We start from the raw sequence: 9138 nt of genomic DNA, 5'->3' as shown, positions 1-9138 counted from the left end.
TCCAGGCTCTCATCTCCTCTCTTGCCACATGAGGACCCCCACCCGGCTGGTCTTCTTGCCTCCAGCCTTTCCAAGGCCCCTCGGGTCACATTCCTTCCACGCCGAGCCCTTGCGGGGGCCTCCGGTTGCCTGGAGGGCCGAGCCCGGTCCCTTAGCGCGGCCTCCGGCCTCCGAGACCGCACCTCTCTGTGCACTTTTCCCCTGCTGCCCCCTTCCATTCACTGACCCAGGGGCTTGGCAAACCAAAGCCCTCAGGCTGTTTAAAAAAAAACATTTAAAAAAATCGAGATATAATTCACATCCATAGATTTCACACCGCAAGTATACAGTTCAGTGCGTGTTAGCGTATTTACACAGAGCCGCGCAACCATCCTAACTATCTGATTCGAGGACGTTTTTATCATCCCAGAAAGAAACTCTGCACCCGCTACCACGCGCTCCCCATTTTCTCCCCCAAGCACTAATCTTCTTTCTGTCTCCGTGGATTTGCCTGTTCTGGACGTTTCGTATCAACGAGGCCCGAAGGCGGGTGATTTCCTGCATCGCGCTTCTTGAACTTCGCATGTTTTCAAAGTTTGTCCACATTGTAGCAGGTCAACCCTCCTCCCCTTCGCTTTGCCGGGTAATATCCCATCCGACAGATGGAACACGCCTCCTCGACCCATCCGGCTGATGGACATCTGGGCTGTTTCTGCTTCTTGACTCTTATGAATGATGCTGCTGGGGACATTCGGGGACAAGCTGGACGTGGACATAGATTTTCAGCTCTTGCGGGTCTATACCTAGGAGTGGAATCACTGGGTCATGCAGTGACTCTATGTTTAACCTTCTACCCCCTAAAGTTTATTTAATTATTTTGAGAGAGAGAGACAGAGAGTGTGAGCAGGGATGGGCAGAGACAGAGAGGGGGAGAGAGAGAGTCTCAAGCAGGCTTCTTGCAGTCAGCACACAGAGCCCGACGCGGGGCTCGAACTCACAAACTGTGAGATCACCCTCTGAGCTGAAGTTGGAGGCCCAACCGACTGAGCCACCCCGGTGCGCCCTTCTGTTTAACCTTCCGAGGAAATGCCAGGCTGTTTTCCACGGCGGCTGCGCCTCTGTGAGTCCTGACCAGTGACGTATGAGTCTCCCGTTTCTCCACATCTCCATCGATACTTGTCATTATCTGTCTTTCTGATTACAAGCCTTCCGTCCCAGTGGGTGTGCTCTCGCCTGTTTGTGTGTGTGCATCACCTGCGAGCTAAGAATAGTTTTTGTATTTTTAAAGGGTTATAAAACACACACACACACACACACACACACACACACAGGAAATGTTGTCAGAGAGAGTATGCGGCTCGCAAAACCTAGAACATTCCCTCTCCGCCCTTGGAGTTTGGCTGGCCATCCTGGCGGCCATCCCTACATTCTTCTCACGGGGACGAAAAGCACCTTGAACTCCCTGTGCTTTTGCTCACAGGTCTTTCTAGAGGAGACGGTTGCCATCCTGGTCCCTCCTGCTCCCACGTGCACCTGCAGGCGCTCCGTGAAGGCTTCCGTGCTGCGGGATTGCCGCCTTCAGCACGTCAGTCAAGTGCTTCACGGTAGGGTCTGTCTGAGCCCCTCGACGACAAAGTCTGGGGTTTGTTTCCGCTTCCTAGTCTGAGTCTGGCGCCGGGCACCTGCTGCTGAGCCGATGAAGGCACGGAGGGTAAGGCAAGCCCCTGTCCCCAGGAAGCTGAGGGTAGAAGGGGGGTGGCACATCTTCCATCCCAGGACTGTGCTGAGCCCAGAGCGCTCCCTGCTGTGTGGGCGGAGCGGCCCCCGGGGACGGGCCTTGGGCGGGCAGCTGGGGCACAACCACCCCGAGAAAGAGCCGTTTGCTCTCGTGCGGAGCCGAACGGCCTGTGTGGATCCGATGGCCGGGGCTCCCCTGCCCCCGGCCTGGGGCTCTCCGGCTTTGGCATTTACAGAGTCGGGGTCCCCTGTGCCGTGGTCCCTGCGCAGTGCTGGCACCACACGTGGTGATCTGGGCCCCGTGTAGGTCACTAGAGTTCTCTACCAGACCTTCGTGGCTCTTCCTGTCCGGGCTCTTGTACGAGGGCGCTGCCCGCCCGCTCTGTGGCTGGGTGGCCGTTTGACTCAGTGGAAGCCCCAAAGGTCAGTGTGCGTTTTGCCCTGTTTCCTTCCACCTGCTGCCCTGACCTCAGGGACACGTGACCAATGGAGCCCGCATCTGCCTGGGTGACTCGACGGTCTTGCAGACCATGTTGGACGTGCCGTGTAGGACATGAGGCCGTACGGGGCCGCGGGCTGACCTAGATTGTCCTCACTGGTACATGCCACACCCCCGGGAGCTCACCCAGGGGAGGAGCTGGCTGGATGCTGTAGGAGGCAGGGCTGACCCAGGCCCTCAAGGATGGGAATGGCTGCGGTGGGCAGAGGGCCCGGGGAGCGAGAATTCTGGAAAAGACCCACGTGGTGGGGGCGGGGGGGGCACTGCCCCCTGACACATTTCAAATGACTCTTTGCAAAGACCACATTCTCGCTCTGATTTTCTTCCAGGGCTGAAGCTACTTCCGGATTTACCTTCCGAGGGAGACATTACATGATTGAGCATTTTGCTGTATGTAGTTCTGGGTGAACACACTTTGATCCCTCACTCTGTAGCTTATTCTACCCTGTAGCAGATCCAGAGGTTAAAAAAGTGCAGCTTTCTTTGGGTTATAAAACTGTCCGGCCCTGTCATGCAGAGAAGGAAAAAGGAAAACGGTGCGAGCCCTGGGGAGCCGCGGTCGGGGACCTCGCGAAGTGAGGACCTCGCTTTTCTAGCCCAAAGCGCCACTCCTGGGCCTGGCGACGGCAGTGTGTGCTCTGTTCTGTGCACGAAACAAGTGCTCACTCAGGACATCGGTGCGGGGGTTCTTAACCGTGCTTAAGGAGTCTTTCATGTTCCCTTCCTGGTACAGGTCACATGCCACTGATCTCTCTCTTATTAGCCTCATCTTTTAGAAATAACAACAGGGCCGCCTGGGTGGCTCAGTCTGTTGAGTGTCCGGTTTTTGGTTTCAGCTCTGGTCATGATCTCACGGTTCGTGAGTTTGAGCCCCGCGTCAGTGCGGAGCCTGCTTGGGATTTTCCGTCTCTCTCTCTCTCTCTCTCTGCCCTTACCCCACTCATGCTCTTTTCTTCTTGCTCAAAAATAAATAAATAAACTTTAAAGGAAAAAAAGGGGTGCCTGGGTGGCTCAGTGGGTCAAGGGACTGACTTCGGCTCAGGTCAGGATCTCACAGTTGATGGGTTTGAGCCCCTCAACAGGCTCTGTGCTGACAGCATGGAGCCCGGAGCCTGCTTGAGATTCTGTGTCTCTCCCTTTCTCTCTGCCCCTCCCCTGTTCGTGCATGCTCTCTCTCTCTCTCTCTGAAAAATAAATAAACATTAAAAAATATTTTAAGAAAAAAAAAGAAATAAGGACACAAATTATTTTGGTGCCAGTATGGATCGATCTACTCAAACTGAGTTTGAACGGAGGTGTTGTCAGACTTCAGGAAAACGCCGTGATTAGCATCACGCACTGCTTGTCACGGAAAGCCTGCTCTGCTCTCTGCCTTGCGAGGGCTAACACATACGGCACGGGAAGCCGTGTCCCCGCAGGGTCCCTTGCCGCTGTCACGCGTGGACTGGTGTTGCTTTCCTTCAACGACAAAGGGACAGGAAGAACAATGTTTGAACTTGACTCACGAAGTGACTAACGACCTTCCAGGCCAAGAAGTGCAGGTGCACATGTTTTCTCGGCTGGGAGTATGCGAGCCGGGCTTTATGGGCTTCAAACTCCTATCAGACGTTGATAAGAGAGCTTCTGGGTTATTGGCTCTCTGCTGATTGGAGAAGTGTTTCATAAACCCCAAGTGTGAAACACCTAAGGATGAATCATCCACACGGGCCACGTTCTCCACAAAAAGTTCTATCTGTTGGCATAAACATACACACACACACACACACACACACACACACACATACCTTACACCTTATCATCAGGGCCCCTGAGGAAGTGGTGAAAGCAGACAGATAGTGCGCGACACCCCTTCCCCCCAATTACAACCAGAAAGTGAAATCTACTGGAAGAGAAGGGAAAGAGTGGCCCCGAGGGAGTCGTCATCATAAGGGAGAAGCCAAGGGACCAGGGTTATGTGCACAAGGAGCCATTGTTGACAGGTGCATCACTGGGATTCCAGGCCTATGAGCACCCCAGGCTTTCAAATGCCAGTGGGTTGGACCATCGCCCGGGATCCTCCCCACGGCCTCCTCGGTGCTCTGGGCACCTGGTCCCTTCAGAAGGCACTCCCAGAGCCGGTCACTTTATCACACAGTGTCACACAGTGACTGAAGGATAGTTGCTCAGGGTCAAGGCCACAGAGGTATGTGTCTGAGGGCAGACACACCAATACTTCGGAGTGTCGAAGTTCGGAAGGTTATAAACTATATTTTGTGGCTGTACGGCCGTCACACAAATACCAGGTTCCTAGAGGTCAGCGGCCGGGCCTCGGTCATGGCTGCGCTTCCCACCGCACCTGCACCTGTGAGTGGGAAGCTACATGCAGAGCCGCCTGGCCAACCGCCCCCTGCCCCCTGGGCTCAAGAGCAATAGAGCCTCCCATAAACTGTGCTTCCATTATTTTCTCCTTTTTTTTTTTTTTAAAGATTCTTTACTTATTTTGAGAAAGAGAGAGAGAATGCACAGGAGAGGCAGAGAGAGAGAGAGAGCACGCACGAACAGGAGAGGGTCAGAGAGAGAGGGAGACACAGAATCCGAAGCAGGCTCCAGGCTCCACGCTGTCAGCACGGACCCTGATGAGGGGTTCAAACCCACGAACCGTGAGATCATGACCCAAGCCGAAGTCAGTCCCTTGACCCACTGAGCCACCCAGGCACCTCTTTTTTTTTCTTTAAAGTTTATTTATTTATTTTTGAGCGAGGAAAAAGAGCTCACAACCTGAACCAAAATCAAGAGACAGATGCTTAACCGACTGAGACACCCAGGCACCTCTGCTTTTTCTTCTTGAGGGTCAGTCTGCATTGAAATGAATAAAATTTAAAGCTCTTAAAAAGTACCCCGCTACAAGGCTCTTCAAGGATCTAATCTATTTATTGTGTAAGAAGAGCTTATTGTCCTGAGTGCTGTAGGTAAAGTTGAGTCGGTGACAATTGGTGGTGAGGTCAGAGGGGTTCTCTGGCTTCAGCCTCTGCTGCCCAGGGTTGTAAGCCGATTTCTCTGCAGCCTCAGAGCCTGGGCGGGCAGCACTGCCCTCGAGCCTGCTGGGGCTCTCTCCCCGTTGCCCGAGCTGTCTGTACCTCACCCGTCTGCGCTGGTACCTGTCAGAAGCCAGGCCAAGAGACTGCGGACAGAAATGGGGCAGTTGGGTGATTTGAGTAATAACACAAATTCTGCCCGTCAATAGGGTCAACAGCTGATCTTAAAATGGGTGAGATGGAGAGGAAAGTTAGGAAAAGAAGGAGAGAGGGAGGGGGAGGGAGGAAGGAAGGAAAGAAAGGAAGGAAGGAATGAAAGGAAGGAAAGAAAGGAAGAAAGAAACAAAAGAAAAAGGAAGGAAGGAAGAAGGGAAGAGAAGAGAAGAGAAGAGAAGAGAAGAAAAGAAAAGAAAGAAGAGAAGAAAAGAAAAGAAGAAAAGGAAAAGGGAAAAAGGAAAGGAAAAGGAAAAGAGAAGAGGAGGGAGGGGAGAAGAGAGGAGAGGGAAGGGGAGGCAAGGCGAGCAGAGGAGGGGAAAGCAGAGCAGAGCAGGGGAGAGGGGAGGAGAGCTTGCTGGCACCCCTCCCAAGCCTTCACCCACAAACTGGTTTAGGCCAGTGAGGCAGGATGTTCTGCAGAGCAAAGGCCACGTGATCGCCCAGCGGGAACAAACAGATGGTGTATCATTAACGAAACGCAAGGCTGCGTTTCATAGCCTCCGCAGGGTGTCAGTGACCCAAGCAATTTAATGAAAAACATAAAAAAATAAAAGGTGGCAAAGGTCAAAGTTTCATCCTGTTCAGACCCAGCCTCATCAGCAACGCAGAGGGGGCTGCCCTTAAACGCAGGTCGTGCATCTGCCCCTCGGTGAAGTGCGACCGATCGGTGGCCATCGGTGTCATCGGACCTCCGGTGGGGCGGCCCACGGTGGGCGGGGGCGGCTCTGGGACAGAGACTGTCCCTCCCTCCTCCTCACGGGGAAGAAGTGCGCAGCGAGGAGGTCGGGCCGCGAGGACCAGGACCGGGCCTGCGCAGTGAACCCTGAGAGCGCTCCAGCAGGTGGCTGGTGTCACCTGGTCCTCAGGAAGTCCCTGGCAGGGCTGCAGGGCCTCCCGGCAGGAGCTGACGCAGTGGTGACCCCGCGCTCGGTCTGCTGTCAGCAGCATGAGACGATGGTCAGGGCTGTGCACTTGGGGCTCAAAAGCCTTTGTCCAAACCCCTGTCTCCCCGTGACCGGTCGTGGACGCCATACTGAAGTCGGCCTCCGGGTTCCCGCCTGTAGGCTCATGACAGTGCTTTCCTCTTGGGAGGAAGCCAGGGTAAGGCTGACCGGTGACAGTGCTGGTAAAGCAGGTGACCCCGGTGCTGTCCTGAATCGGGCTCCTTCCCCAGGAGGTGCCTTTACCCCCAAGGCCTCACTGCAGAGGGGCTGCTGAGCCCCAGATCACAGCAGAAAAGAAAGGGACGGGGGCGCCTGGGTGGCTCAGTCGGTTAAGCGTCCGANGGGGGTGGCACAGTGTGACATCCAGGGACTTCACCACCGGCAGAGAGAGAGCAGCCGCTGGAGCTTCGTAGCCGGGAACCGGGAACCGATCACATGAGATCCTTGTGTTCGGTGGTGAGGAGCCAGCCCATCACGCGCGGATGAGGAGGGAGAGTTTGCCAGAAAGGGCCCCCCAGGGAGAAAGGGTGGGGAGGCTGGAGGGAGCCGGGCATAGTGCACGAACCTGTGAAGAAGGATTCATAGGATTTGGGTTTGTGGGTTTTTTAAGGAATTTACAAAATCAGGGGCGTTTGAGCACAGAGCAGAGAGAATTCTAATGAACGCTAAGCACAGCGGATGAGAATCTAGAAGATTCTTTACACTCTGATGTCCATGGAGAGCAGTAGCTTGCTAGACTCCAGAAATTCTAAATAAAGTGTAAGTCGGAGAGTGACTGCGTCTGCTAGAAGCACGAATCTGGCTTCGCAGGCTTTCAAGAGACACGTGCGTCCCGGCCACGGAAGGCTCTTTTGAGCCGCTGGGAAAGAGCGGCTCATCTATGTGTTCCGGCAACGCGCACGGCGACTGACCGATCTAGAGGCGGCTTCCTGTCGAGGCGTGTTCGTCATTTGCTGGTGGTAACTGAGGACCCACCCGATGCTGTGCTCTCGAAGCAGGAAGGATAAAAAGGACCCTGTGGTCCCCACCCCCATGAGTTTCTAGGGGGGAGGGACAGACAGAAAAGCCAATAAAATAGCTACACTGCGTTAGGTACAGTTAGTTTAGATTAAACAGGCAGAAGGTTCTCTGTTGTTTCAACTGTGACCTGAATGACAAGAAGAATGCAGCTTCGCAGAGTTGAGGAGAGGCTTCTAGGCAGGCGGGAACAGCTTGTGCAAAGGGCCTGAGGCGGAACCAAACCCTGCCATGTTTCTGGGAAGTGCCCAAGTGTGGGTAGCAGACGTTTCGGGAGCAGTATGAGTAGTGGTGTGGGAGGTTGGCAGGGGCCGGGTCAGAGAGGGCTTTTGACCCTGCATAGAGGGTCTGACTTCTCCTCCAGGTTCATGGGCGCCATCACGAGGGTCTGGAGCAGGGAAGCAGTGGAGTCCGGTTTGTGCTTTAAGAGAGCACCCTGGGTACCGGGGGAGAACGGACTGTGGCTGTCGGTGGAAGAGGCAGCGAGGCCAGGGAGGAGGCTGCTGCGGAATCCAGACCTGAGACCCTGGGGCCCCGACGGCGGTGTGGTCAAGGGGATGGACGCCGTGGGTGACCCTGGCCACACTCCGGGGACGGGACTCGGTATCAGGAGGGAAAGGAATCGGGGACAATTCTCTCTCGGAGCCGAGAGAAGGCTGAGTGTGCCTTCTCGGGGCAGGAGCAGGGAGTGATTCCGGCTGCGGCAAGTTTGTTCGCTCCTGGTTTTGTTTTATTTGGTTTTGTTTTTCAGTGGAGTCTGAGGAACTGAAAGGGACAGAGGGTTCGGAGTGGAGAACACGGGTTCTCGAACAAAACGTCCGCATGCGTCAGAATCATGAGGAGATTGTGTTAAATTGCAGAGCGGGGCCCCACCCCCATCTGAATCAGCAGGTGGGGCCCCAGGCCGTGAGCTTCTAGCAATGCGGCAGGCGGTGCTGGGCTGCTGTGCCAGCTCCCGCTTGGGGAGGCCCCGGTGCTCACGACTAAGGAGAGGGCAGGAAGGAAAGCAAACATGTGACAGCCAGGAGCAGTGGACTTTCCGGACATGCTGAGTGCCACTGGACATGTACGGCCATCGTGGACCCCTGTGGATGACGCAGCCCTGGGGACCGAGCACAGCCCAGCTCCCCTCCAGTCAGCAGCCCTGCGTGCGAAAGCACTCGGTTTACACGATAATAACAACTTTGGGGTTCTCTATCTCATTTTTCTTTCTTTTAAATAGTTTTTTCTTTTAGTGTTTATTTTTGAGAGAGAGACAGAGCACGAGCAGGGGAGGAGCAGAGAGAGAGGGAAGACACAGAATCCGAAGCAGCTCCAGGCTCCGAGCTGTCAGCACAGAACCCGACGCGGGGCTCGAACTCACGAACCGTGAGATCATGACCTGAGCCGAAGTCAGATGCTTAACCAACTGAGCCACCAGGCGCCCCAGTCTATTTCGCTTTTCATGATCACTTGCTTTGACCCAAATTTTCAATTATCCAACCAACTGCAGGTCCTACTCATGTTAGATTTTAGGATTTCTACTGTTCTTAACTATTTTGTAGCAAATCACAACAACATCCAATAATTCCACGTGCTTATCAAAAAAGGCAGTATTCTTTGAGCCAATACCATGGAAGTGTCTGCATCGTACACCGACATGCAGGCACGCAAACACCAGTGAAAATGTTACCTCATCACCTTGGCAAATAAGTTTAATTCAATAATAACCAGAGGGGCGCCTGGGTGCTCA

The sequence above is a fragment of the Crocuta crocuta genome, unplaced genomic scaffold (genome assembly GCF_008692635.1).
Source record: "Crocuta crocuta isolate KB4526 unplaced genomic scaffold, BGI_CrCroc_1.0 scaffold13, whole genome shotgun sequence".
Lineage (NCBI taxonomy): Eukaryota > Metazoa > Chordata > Mammalia > Carnivora > Hyaenidae > Crocuta > Crocuta crocuta.
This window is presented reverse-complemented; position numbering follows the sequence as displayed.